The sequence below is a fragment of the Anser cygnoides genome, chromosome 5, assembly GCF_040182565.1.
Source record: "Anser cygnoides isolate HZ-2024a breed goose chromosome 5, Taihu_goose_T2T_genome, whole genome shotgun sequence".
NCBI classification, from domain to species: domain Eukaryota; kingdom Metazoa; phylum Chordata; class Aves; order Anseriformes; family Anatidae; genus Anser; species Anser cygnoides.
Window position 1 is genome coordinate 2,703,288 of NC_089877.1, and position 13,551 is coordinate 2,716,838.

A 13,551-nucleotide genomic window follows, 5' to 3' on the forward strand; every position below is an offset into this window, starting at 1 on the left:
TTCAGCTCAGAATCTGAGCATCTTTAGTTTACTGACAAATCGCAGACCAAAGTGAGTTTTCTCATGCATGCTTCATGGAAATAAACTGATTTTGAAGAACAAAGAGAGATTTAAGAAAAAGCATTTTTCTCAGAGAAGCATTTAAGTCATCAGCTTCTAGAGTATGCAGTTAAAATTTACCAGTGTGATTAGTTGCGTGGTATTTTAGGTACATATATTTAGGTATCCTTCACCATGATTTGTCTGGAGAAGTCGTTTCAGCTTTGCACAGATACACCTCAAGTTTAAAAATAACTCCAAAATCAAGAGAGATACACACTGGTTTTATATTAGGATGGTCAAACTTCTTGTTCTCTCTTGTAGAAAGAATCTTTGAGAGAGTATGTTGTTTGCATGAGTTGGCTTTACATTTCTGCATATTTTTTTATTTATAAGCCAATTTTAATTCTGTTATAAACCTTTCTAGTCATCTTAATTAGTAATACATCAAAGGAGGAAGCTTTGGTATGTAGTGTTACAATGTATACTTGCATACCTTGGTATTCAAGTGTTACAGTGTATACTTGTTTTGGTCAGAGGGCTAAATTACCTGAACTACGTGTCATTTGCATTACTCAGCGTTAGGAGGATAATGCTAATTAGGCCAATGAAAGTTACACTTGGAAATAGATTCATTGTCTAAAACTGGATACAATGTATTTGCAGTTTGTGAGTAAAGGGAAGAAAATTTCCCGGTATAACCATTAGTAGTAGTAGAGCTATCAGTTATTAATAATTTTGATTTCAGACATAGGCAAGTAGACAACTGAACATACATCTCTATACAAGTAAATGGCCTATCCAAATAACTACTTAAATTATAAGATGTAATTGTAAATTGTAAAAATTTTATATTTTTTTTCCTTTGGAGAAAGGCATTACAAGCATTATGATGCAAAGAGAAATGCTTCTGAAGAAAGAGTGTGTGCATCCCCTTGAGAGCAAGCAGGATGCTTGCTTCCTCTTAGAGGAGGAGTTGATGTTGTTGGTATGAGCATACTATGCACTGGTGTTGATCTCAGCATTTCTAGACCTTTAAGCAGCTTCAGATATGAGCTGTTAACTATACATGAAATATGTCTTTTATGAAATGCTGGATTCAGCTTCCAGATTCCAACTAACTGAGACTTGGGATATGAAAACAAACAAACAAACAAAAAAAAAACAAAGAGTGTAAGGAAAGATGTTTTTGCATTTTCAAAGCGTGTCTGAATTTTGACTGACTTAAAAGATCTCAATCTTTTGACAAAACCAGCTTTGTAGTCCTGTACAGCTTTCCACTTCACAGAGATGTACAGTTCTTAAGAGTGACTAACAGCTATACCTCTGAGATCTTAAGCGGGTATACAATGCTGTTAGAGCTTCACAGGGGAGACAGGGGAGAAGAAAGCTATCAAAACAAAACAAACAAACAAACAAAAAAAAAAACCAACAAAAAATCAACCACCTAATTTGTCTTCATAGTTGTGTTGTAAAACAGAGTTGCTGTCAGTCAATTGAAGACATTTTAAGGTAAAACAGATCTTAAAGTAGCAATCGCCTAAACTTTTAGAGATTCCCGACAGAGAGTCTCTGAAACTCATAGAATTATTAGTCATTCCTACAGAAGTGATACTCTTAAAATTCAAGTGCCAGTCATTTAGTGTTATTTTTGTTTTACTGCTTTGGTGTAATGCTTGTTTTCTAGAAAAAATATCTGATACCTGAACATTTTACCTATATTTTAAATAAGGCGTAAGGGAGAAACTGGGTTGCAAATGAGCCAGTTACAGCCTGAAGTGATTAAAGTTTTAAGGGGGTTAATCTTTAAATGCTTCAGTCTTAACTTGCTGATCTGTAGGCCAATTTTTCTGCAACATTAATGCTTTTAAGAACCTGAATAAAGGCTTATCTGTGGTGTCTGTTTAACCTTCAGTGCACTTGATCAGCTATAGATATTTTGGTTTTGATTTTTTTCCCTCTTTCCTCTCAGATTTTTTTTTAGCTTTCAAAAATCATTGTATATATAATTATTTAATGAACAACTACATCACAGAACTTAAGGTAGTACTTCTAAATGCATTGCGGTGTTCTTTCCTTTTCGTTATCTTGCAGCACTGGTGCTTTCAGCAGTGTAGTAGAAAACAGATGATCACAAAAGAACAGCTAACGTTTTTATTGGAGTTTTATTATGGACTCAGTTTATATTCCTTTAACTTGTCTATGTTAGCCTCCAGTGGAAATCTTACAGTGCCATAAATGTGTTGTGTTTTACAGCAGTGTCTCTGCTGTGCTGTAAAATAGTTATATTCAGGTTTTAGAATCCCACTACTCTTACTGATTGGATTTTAACTTCTGGATTTTGTAGATTAGTGGGGTAAAGTAATTTGATATTGAAATCTGAGGACTTGCAAGTAGTCCTTGTGTAGCAAAACTTGGTCCTACTTGAAAAAATACCATGAAAGGATGCAATGAAAATGTTTGATCCATTTTTTTCGTTTGTCATCAAACTGTAAAAAACAAATAAACAAGGAACACACCATAATACAGGCAACACTTTTGGTAAAAAAAAAAAAAAAAAAAAAAGTTAAAATATTGAGGGAACACCTGTTTGGACATTCTGTGTTCACAGAACAATTCTGATGTAGTCCCAAGTACACAGAGATGAATGCGGATGTATTTATGTGCACTCTAACATCCAGATCTGTTGTTATATGAAAGTCCTGTTTTCCATCTGTTTCTTGTGCCATATGCACTTGACCTTGTCTAAGTGGTATACAGGTGTCAGTATTTCCTCATCCTTTGTTTTTGCAAACAAGAGTGTTGTGCATGTTGAGCTAATCGTGAACCAAGGAAGTTTAATTTTTTCAAAAAGTGAATGCTGCTCTGAGCTGGACAGGTTAGACATACGAAGACTTCAGATAAATAAGGGACTACTGCAGAAGGGAAGAGAATGAACTGTTGTCCTTATCTTTTGAAAATAAGGTGAATAATAGTGTATGGATACTATAGCAAAGAAAATGTAGTGTAAATAGTAAGAAACATTTAAATAGAGCTTAGAATGAAAATTTTGGTCAGTATTGTTCATTTTTGATCTCAGAAAATATCTGGGAGGAATGACTTCTGTGAAGTTAATAGTGAGGCGTGAAAGCAGAGTAGCCTGGATCATCTCCTGAGATTCTTTTTTGATTTGTTCATCTGGAGGCTTTGGATCTCTGTCTGTCTGCTTGTTTGCTCCCTCTGCAGAGAGGGGCAGTGGTAACTAGCAGGTGTTTCCTCTAGAACTTTATCCTTGCTGGCCAGAGTTCTTTTTGTCACTGTCAGATCAGGTTCCTGTACCTATCTCATAGGAAGATAGAAAATCAAAATTAGAAAAATGTGACAATATAGTAGGACATTGAAGTGAAATGCCTCAGAATCACTTAACAATTTGTTGTTTAAAATTCCCATGTCTTGTAAGAAATTGGATTTTTTTTTTTTTTTTAAAGCTAGACATGCTGTAATTTTTGCATTTTTGGACTGAAATTTCTGTTTGTATTTTTTTTCCCTGTGTGTTTGTACAGTGAGCTGAGAATCTGTGTGATTTCAAGAGAACCAGAAAGCAAGACTTGTCTACTGAATTCATAACTATATATCCAGTTGTCACAGAGCTATCCTTTCTAGGGTTTTGTGAAGGAGCAGAGAGGCAGATGATGTGCATCTAATCAAATACAGTCTATTGGGCTGAATACAAGATTGTGAAATTTGAACTGGGTCATTGAATGTGTTCTGGGAATCCAGAAATAATTTATCTGTGAAGTTGATTCATATCAATATAAATCAGTTTGGAATGTTTTCTAATAGTTCAAGAAAACAGAGTAATGGAAAATAACCTTTATGTTTTTCTAAATAAATTTGTTAATGGATTGTATTTTTTAAAACTGATTGTGTTGTTTCCAAGAATTTCTAATCCATAGTACTTATAAATTGGGATCCTTCTCTCAGTTTGATCAACTTTTTAATTTTAACTTTTTATGTCAGTTCTCTTACATTTGATGCAGGTTTCTTCTGACTTAAATCATTTGGGCAATTTTAAAGATTGACTTCTTCAACTTCAAAAATGTTTGTGATACCTTTATACAGTGTAAGTGATAATTCATATTGTGTTATAAAAGGTGTATTTAAATTGTGTTCGTTTAAAAAATAATTAAAGCAAGTGACAGATTTTGAGTAGTCGAAAGACTTTCCAATTTGGCATATTCTGTGTGCTGCAGCTCACTGTTAGCCCTTGTATTATTCAATTAGAAGCCAAACCAGTATTTGTACAGAGACTTTTTACTGTTCCCAATTTATTTAACCCCTGGTTTTAATTTCTAGACAGGGCAGAGCAGTTGCGTGCTCTAAGTGTACACGTGGCACAGTTACCTGTGCAGGCTTGGGTAGAAAGCTGACTTGAGCTGTTCAGCGCCTCACAGAGACTGTGCCATGCGGACCCCTAGGGAAAGGACTTGGAGGCTTATTTCTTAATTTTTTTCAAAATTTTTTTTGTTGGTCTCAAGTACCTTCGCTAATTGGAATTCGACTGCTTTTGGTACTTAAAAATCCTGAGGCTGGTGTCATTGGTTTGTTCGTTTATAAAGCAAAGACTGCTTAGTACTATTTGCAAATACTATTTGCAAAGTACTATTGGCAAAAACGTGTTCAGATCTTTCAGTTTTTATTGTACAGCATTTTACTCTAGTTCTCTTTTGTCCCTTACCTCACAACTTAGAGAACCTGATATTTGTAGATAGAAAAAGGACAACCTTATGAATTAACTTGTAGGTTTGAAGATTTAAAAGGAGCTAAGCTATTAGCTTATAAGCTATTAGATGGCCTTCCTCCTATATTATTCTGTAATAATTTCTGGTAAGGTCTAACCTCGTTTTATTTAATAAGCTCTGGGATCTATTTGAACATTTATAATAAGGTGTTTATTTCAGTAGGATTTGGTAAATGGCTGTGAGAATAATGAAGATAGCTCCTTATTTTAAGTAAAAGTTATTAAACTGATTTTATGGAGTTCACTTTTGATCATAGTAAAGTACGAGTGAAGCCATAAGCATGGCTTCTTAGTAGTGAATTTTGAGTCTCGAATCAATATTGTAGAAGCTGTAATTTTGTTATCTGTTTACCTGAGTTTTTCCTAGCACTAACTTTCCTTCTGTCTTCATTGGGTTGTGAATGTCAGATACAAAGCAGTGTAGGACAACCCCCTTAGAAGTGGTGGATTTCTAAGATGAGAGTGTTAATGATACAGTTTGATCTGTGAAGTGATACGGCCTTATTTAGTGTTGCTAAAAGAGACCTATCTGACCTGTGTTCAGTTGCAGCAGCGTCTTTATGTTCTTCAGGGATGTGCTGTCAAATGATCATTTGAACAGGTGCTTTTATTTAGCTGTAATGGACACCAGGATAAACTAGAAGATAATTTATTTCTGTATGAACAGTAGAGTAATAAATTAAGTGTTTGAACTGGTATGTAGTGTGGTGGTCTGAAGCTCCAACTTTCACGGATTTGGAGATAAGGCAGTTCAGACTTCAGCTGGTCAGTGTTACTTGTATGGTGATCCCTTTAAGGTTTGCAGTTCTTTATCAGCCTGCAACTTAGTAAATCAGAGCTGCAAAGTGAACCTAGACAAAGGGGAGGAACAATGGTACCCAAATCTTTTGAATGACTTTTGGAACTCAAGGGCTTCCCTGGCAGTATATAGCAAATCTTGTTATTCCTAATGCAAGTTGAGGAGATAGGATAAGAGATAGGACATCACGTTTCACCTCACCTTCTCTATGGACATGTACAAGTGTCCCTAATCAAACAATCTGTGTTTTGATCTGACTCTTACCGTTACCCGATTCCTTCATTTCTGTATCTGCATGCTCTGCATGTTTCCATAACATTAAAATATCGCAGTACCAGTCTCCATTTTGCATTATATCAGGAAAAAAAATAACGAACAAAACCCCAAACCAAAAATCCTCTGCATATTTAAAACAGAAACTTGATCATTATGTGGTGTTCCTGAAGTGATTTTTTCCCCATCTTTTTTGATTTGTGTATCAAACTAAGGTACTATTGTTCGTTTTGAAGCAACTATTCTGTCTAGATTTTGTCATGAAGGTGTCCTCAAACTGTTGCTCATCTTTTTCTTGCACTGGCTGGTTTCATAATCTTTCATGAGAAACCATCTTTTATTTATGTCAACAAAAGGAGATACGAAAAATAGATCACACTCAGTTACTTAATAGGTTTTCAGTTATCCTCAAGTCAAAAATGTCTTTGTTCTTTTTGTGTTGAAAGAATACATGTTCTGACATGAGTCTCTGCAAAGTTACATTAACTAAAGCAACCAATATATACATAAAATTAGGAATAAAACAATGCAATAAATAGTGGGCAATAATACTTTGCTCCCCCTGTAAAATGTTCTACTTACCAAGCTGCTAATATTCCTGTTGTTATTCAGTAATAAATTGTGAGGAGTTAATATAAGAGCTGGCTTTCTGCTTTTTTTTCCTCCTTTCTCCATGATTTCAGAATTTTACATTTAAGCCCTTTACCTAAGTAAAGGTAATTAAATTCAAGCCCATGGTAGCGTCTCTCTAAAATAAACTGTGGTGGGGCAAACTCAGAGTATGTGATCACTTTGTAATATACTGTGCCAATCTACACATTGGATTTTAATTGAGCAAATATGATGTTAGCACTAAAAATGCCCAATGAAATCATGATTCTGTTGCTTTATCTTAGGCTCACTTTGGAGCTAAGAGCTCAGGAAACACGTATTTCTTCTAAAAAAAACATAAATTCAGTCTAAGAGAGGATATCTACTTTTGTAATTTACTACAAAAATCTACTTTATAATGTAATATTTTGAAAGCTAGCACTAGTCCACTTCTCCAAATGGCATATACAAGATCATCCTCTGTTCATTTTTCAACTGTAAAAGTTGTAAAGCTGTAACCCTATAGCATGTAGAAGAGAGATGTTCATTAAAGTAATGGCTTATAAGTTTAGAATGAATAACAAATTAGATTTAATACCAAAATAGTGGGATAAGAAGTGGGTACTAAAGTTACAGAGTGCATTTGTGACCTCAGTATTTTTAACATTCTTTGAATACCAGATTTGTCTGCTTCTCGGCATCACCTCATGATTATTTGCTATAACTGCATACCAGAAAAGCTTATTTCACAATGATTTTCCTTCATTCTAGACCAGTAATATACTTGTAGAGACTTGTTGGCATTTGCAATTTTTAAGATTTGTTAGACCATTTTCGTATCAGTTTCACGTCGTGTATATTGAATTTGATCTCCACCTCTCAAATAATAGAGGAATGGGCAAGACCTCTCCAAAAGCAGTGTGGGGTGTGGTGGGAGGAGAGTACATTTTCCTCCCCCAATTTTAGGCATCTCGCTGGTTTGACCAAGATGTTTTAGCAGCAGTAACTTCTGTATTAGAAGCTTTTAAGCATCCACAGCGAGCTGTATTTACCCCGAGTAAAAAAAATTGCATAGAAAAATCACTTGTTGCTAAATCGTTTACGTGAGCACACCTTCAAAGCTTTCTGTTTTAAAATTCAAGATTTGTTTGTTGTTCCACTTTGATCAATAGTATTACTTAAAAGAAAATGTTGTGGTCATTTCGTGTTTGAATGTCTTTAATCTAAAAGATTAGCAGCATTTCCAACTGTGTAGTTGGAAAACTGTTTTGGAATATTGTAAGAAATAAATATCTACTATTTTCTTTGTTCTTGGGTAATACAATTGTGTAAATTTGACATGAAATGGGAAACAGTTTCCAATTTATATAACAGAAGAGATATAAAATGAACAGAGATACATTAAATAACAATCTTCTTGTCAAGACTGATTAGGCTTGAGGCATTTTCGATGTTAGTTTTTTGTAATAGTATGCCTCAGATGAAGAAAATAAGTGGTTGAGTTATTTTCAGTATGCCCGAGAAAGCGTATAGTAGTCATAAATTCTATGGAATCATATGTGGTTAATGAATATTTAACTGCATTTCAGTTGAGTTTAAAACGAAGGCATATCAATGTTCAATTTTGTTCATTCTGGCCTGCCACAAACATACTTTTTTTTGTACTTTGTGTGGCAAAGGTCGAGTAGTTAGTTTTCAGTTAAGTGTTCAATAATACATTTTCCCAAACGTTCAAGTTTACTTCCAAGGTGAATAAATATACAGTTAAGGAAAATATAACAATATCTGATCTTGTGCTGACTTTGGCTTTAGACTGCAAGCGGTATGGTGGTATTGTGGAAGAGTTCAGCGAAAACCACTTAACTCTTCATTCTCTGAGTTCAAACTGTGAGTTAATAGAGGTAATTAAAGAGGGCCAATTTTATTAAATTGCTTCTTAGTTTGTTAAAATTGAAAGGCAGATACAGTTTAACCAAAGAAACTGAGCCTGCTTAAAGGTTTTTTAGCTGCACGTCTTTCAAAACTCACCTTTAAGCTTGCAAGAATGCTTAAGAGTTACAGAAAATGAAAGAGATTGTTTCCACGTACTCTTCATTCATTTTTTTTAAACTTTTTTTCTGTAGGAACTATGAGTGCATTACATAAGTAATTTTTAAAGATTTTTTTTCTGTGTTTGTAATTTGATGGCGGTGAAAAATTTTGTTGAAATGGTTACCCAAGCAGGAACATTCTCTGGCATGTTTTATGTTTTTTTTTTGTTTGTTTGTTTTCCTTTTTTTCTGATGAAACATATCACCCCCTAAATAGGCACCTATTCTAAGTATCCTCAGTTAATTTTTTGAATGCATAGATGTGATCTGTACTGAAGCATTTTAGGGTGTGTAGTATGGGATAATAGTGACATACTTCATGTATTATTAACTATTAAGGTGTGTCATTATTACAGCATATGCACACCCTATTCTGTCTTACTGCTTAAATATGATAAGCTTATAAGCTTTCCTTTTAAAGTATTAATTTACTGTGATGAGTTGGGTAATAGGATATTTATGTACATTATTTTACCTATTATGGATGATACTTGCATGTGGGTTGCAAAAGCAGTACTGCAGTGGAATCTGTAATTAAATGAGGGATTGAACTTAGTAGTGGTTTCTGAAGAGTATTCAAAGAAATAAACTTAATGGCTCTTAGCTCTTCAGATTATCAATTTTAAGGGTGGCAGAAAACATACCTTTTCAATGTTGGTTTTCCAGTGTTTTTTGTCTTACACTGTATGAAGTATAAATGGATTGGTCCTAACTGTGAGTTATTTAGCATTTTGTTTTAATACCATTTATCCCCTACCTTAGGTTTTCTTCCTTTGAGGTGTGGGATTGGGATTGCTCTCTATGCCAGAATTGATCCAGTATAAGAGAAGACCACCCAACTTTAGCTTCTATCTAGAAAGATGTGAACATGATTTGCAGGGAGAACTAAGTTATATCAGACCCCATATGAGAGAGTACAGAAAAGATGTGTGCTGTCTTTCTACCGAGACAGCATTAGGATGACTTGTTTAAATTACAAGTTGCAAAAAGCCGACTACAGTTTCTACAAAGTTCTTACTAGATATACAAGCAGAACCTTCTATTTCTATTTTTTATTATGTGCTTTAGTGCTACGGGGCCCATATAAATAATGGAAGTCTGTCTTTTAAACATCAGTTTTAGCAGTGTAATAGATAAGTAAGTGTAGATATATTAATTCTGCCACAACTAGGAACATTATGCTACAAAGAAGCTGAGCTACTTTCCGTAGGTCAATCAAGGTTTATGAGAAAGTGCTGAAAACAAAGTTTTGCTTTTATGAGACTCCTGGAATAATTATACTGTATACCAATGGCAATATGGATATCCAGGATCAGAAGAGAAGTCCATCGGGCATATTGTCCAAAAACCAACAAGAATTGGCACTAGGTAGTTTGGGAAGGCATGCGAGGTATCATGAGATGGCACACTGTTGCTTCTTTTTATATATAATGGTATATGCTGTTCTAATTTCAAACAATCAGTAGTAGGAAGTGAAAACTGCGATCAATAACTAACTTCGTGTCTTGTTCATTTGGAACTCTTGGAATAACACTCTCTCCATTCCTGGTGATTTGATTATTTGAGTTTAGTTTTAGTTTTCTGAAATATCTTATATATCTTTTGCTCCAAAATTACGGGTTTGTTGTGGGAGCTTCCCCAGACGTCTCTCCACTATATCTGAATATAGAAAATTCTTACTGTTTTGGGGGGGTTCTAGATAAGCCTTTCTTGAGTGATCATCTTTCCTTTAGTTATCCATTGTCCTCACCAGTTTTTACAAACTTTATACTTGTGATGTATTTTGAAATCTTTTTATTAGTCAATATGCTTTTTATTTTATTCCTCAGCAAGCTTCACCACCAGATTTGTTGATTAGTTCTCTTGGTAATTTTGCACTTCATTTGCCAGTGTTGGAGAGTTTGTGCTCATTTTTACTTTCCTCAACTGGGATGAGTATTTTTTAGGCCATTTATACTGTTCTCAAAAAATATGTCTGGTTACTGTATGATACCAGAAAAATAAACGTTTCTGAAAATACTTAGCCTGTCAGATCCCTGAGAATAGGATTCCATGGGCATCTCATGGAATGTGCTCTGACACGAGTAGACTTTACAAACTCATCACCGTTTCTTGGGGCCGGTCAAATCTTTGTGAGTTTTATCACAATGACATGCCACAAACAAAACTGCTACATGTTATTGCTGTTATTTGTTATATTCCCACTCCTCTGGCTTTGGAGCCTGCTTGTCCTACAACCTGAGATCATTGCTATGAGATTGTTTTGTGCTGCCTCGTTGGCCCAGCCTGGTCCGAAGGGCCTGCTGCTTTCCTGGCAGAGAAGCAGCTGCATCATATTTGGAGGGGCAGTGCCTTGGGCCTAGCTCGACAAGGGAGCTGCATGGGCCACCTTCTTGTGGCTTGGGATGTGACAGGAGGAAGGAAGACAAATTGGTTAGTCTGGATGCCGATCTTTCAGCTTTTTCCTACTTACTGTCAAATTTTTCTTAACTTTTCAATTGATATTTGATGCAAGAACATCTAATAAATATTTAAAAGTTTAAAAGAATGCTTTTAATGAGTTTTACCAAACAGGCATTTTGACTCTGAAATTTCCAACCAAGTTGCCAAGAGTGTGCTTTCATGAAAGCACATGGCCAGCTTGCTCATGTTCATTTGGAACAGAGCTTTGAAGCTTATGGTGTTTATCACTGCTTGAATTTTCCTCGCGATGAACTGTTTTGAAATTTCCATAACAAATCTCCTGTTTGTGATTATTTCCTCTTTGAAATTAATTTGTGTATATTTTCACTGCACAGTAAAAAAAAATAAAAATCCAAACAGTATATTTTTGACTTTGTATGTACGACTTGTTTACCAGAGTCACAATATTGGAAGTGGTCCTTGAACATTCTATATGACGTCCTAAGTAGGGGGGAAGGAAAGCCCCCTACAATAGGTATGTCCAAAACCAACCAACACATTGAAGCAGAAGAATATATATGTGTTTGTCTTCCTGCAATTGACTCGAATGTCAGGGGCTGTAAGTGCTGAATTTTCCTGATTAAGTCCCTTTCTTCCCTTTGCGAGAGTCAGACTTGAAGAGAGCAAACAATTCAGGTCAGTCATCTTTGCTGAGGAACCTGAATAAGATGCTCGGATGCTCCTCTCACTAGGAGGGAGAAGGGTTAAAGCCACACATCCTCTAATCTTGACCAAAGCGGGTACTACTGAGACCCATGAATTAGACTAGTCCTGATTTTTCAACCGATGTTATACTGACTGACTTTACTTTGATAGGAAAATGAAAAGATTTTACTTAAAAGCTATACCAGTACTTACAGAACAGCTTACCAGTATTGTGGCACTTGTGGACTTTTTTTTTTTTTTTTTTAAACCAAAATTTCAGGCTCTAATTCCAATGCCATATCCCATAAATTTTGCACAAGACTGCAATTCTCAAGTGATGTTTTCTGTTATAGTAAACATTACTAATGATCTAGTCTAGAAAAGAATTATAATGCTTGAGGTCATGAACCTAATCCTTGGAAGCACCATGGGTCATAATTAGAGATGAGTTTAGTCAGTGTGATTATGTGTATGAATATGTGTAAAATAAAAACATTATCAGTTTTTTCATATATATATATATATATATTTAGAATTTCTGGATAGTGAAAGAGGGGGTGACTTCCAGAGCTTCATTGCATTCTTACTGTGGCTTTTTAAATACCTGTAAATAAGTATTTTCATAGTTTAAATTGAAACTGAGCATAAATGCATGGAATGATGCTTAGTAATTTTTGTCTTACATATACTGGCTATCTCAGTACAGGTTATTCACTTTAAAGCATACAAGAATGTATTCCCTTTTTAGTAATGCAGTATGTCTTTTTTCTTTTTTTTGCCATATTTTGAATCAAATTAATCATGATCTTAAACAGAATTTAGGAACAAGCTTTGTGTAATACTTTGTTGAGGAGAGGGGCAAGAAGCTTGTTAAAGTCCATTAAATGTTGACATACATTTCCACAACAATTTGTGAGTACTTTTGTGTGGACTTAGTGGAAATGACGAGACAGAATATTTTTCTTAGATTTTTTTTTCTCTTTTTAGCTGGCAATATTCCTTTCTAACTTTTTTTGAGATTTTCCTTTACTAAGAAATCTATTTTTATATTAGGGAAAAAAAAACAACAACCTACTGTCTCTGGAAATAATTAGTTTAGATGAGACATTAGGATTATGCATAAATATGAACAATTTGATTTTTTCCTAACTTTTAACATTTGATAATATGATGACTTCCTCTGTATATAATTTCTAACATTAATTTCACGAGTTTAGGCTAGCAGACCTCATGCAAGTCGGTCATGAGTTCTGTTTGCACATTTGTATAGAATGTAGTGCAAGCATGCATGACTATAACATTTTATTGTGTTGTGCCTTAGTGTTTTGTTTTGATGTTGGGATTAAAGGAAAATATTTAGTCAAGTATTTAGCATCTGAAGTTATTTTTGCTGTCTCGTTTTGAGTATCTAACCCTTTGTGCTCCAGACTGTCCTTGTTGAAGTGAATTGACACTGAAGAACCCCTCTGTTAGAATAACCAGTAGAAGCTGGTTCACATCAGTTGCATGAAGAAACCACAAGTATCTGGCTTCCAGCAAATACTGGAGTCTGATACTGGAAGATACTATCTAGCGGATACTAGATTGAGCAGTCACAAAAAAAGCAGTGCTTCAGTCATTTTCCTTTACTTTTTTCCCTTTACTCAGAAGTAAAAATCTCTTTGTTAATTTTTAATGTTGCACAAGGATGTTTTTAAGTACTTAAATGTATTCTGTGGTTTCACTTCAGGAAGAGCACTATACAATATATGATTTGCAAGTCCAGGGATTTTTTTTATTAATTTGTTTTTTACTGCTTTTATGTGAGAGATGGTAATATTTAACCACCTTTATTATTACACTTTTGGGTAAAAGTACTTTTCTGTTTTCTT

At 34.7% G+C, this 13,551-nt stretch overlaps 1 protein-coding gene across 9 annotated transcripts in view; it reads left to right on the plus strand.

Moving 5' to 3' along the window:
- Positions 1 to 13,551, plus strand: part of SBF2 (SET binding factor 2) — a 300,617-nt gene that overhangs the window by 94,656 nt on the left and 192,410 nt on the right. The gene's annotated exons all lie outside the window — the stretch shown is intronic.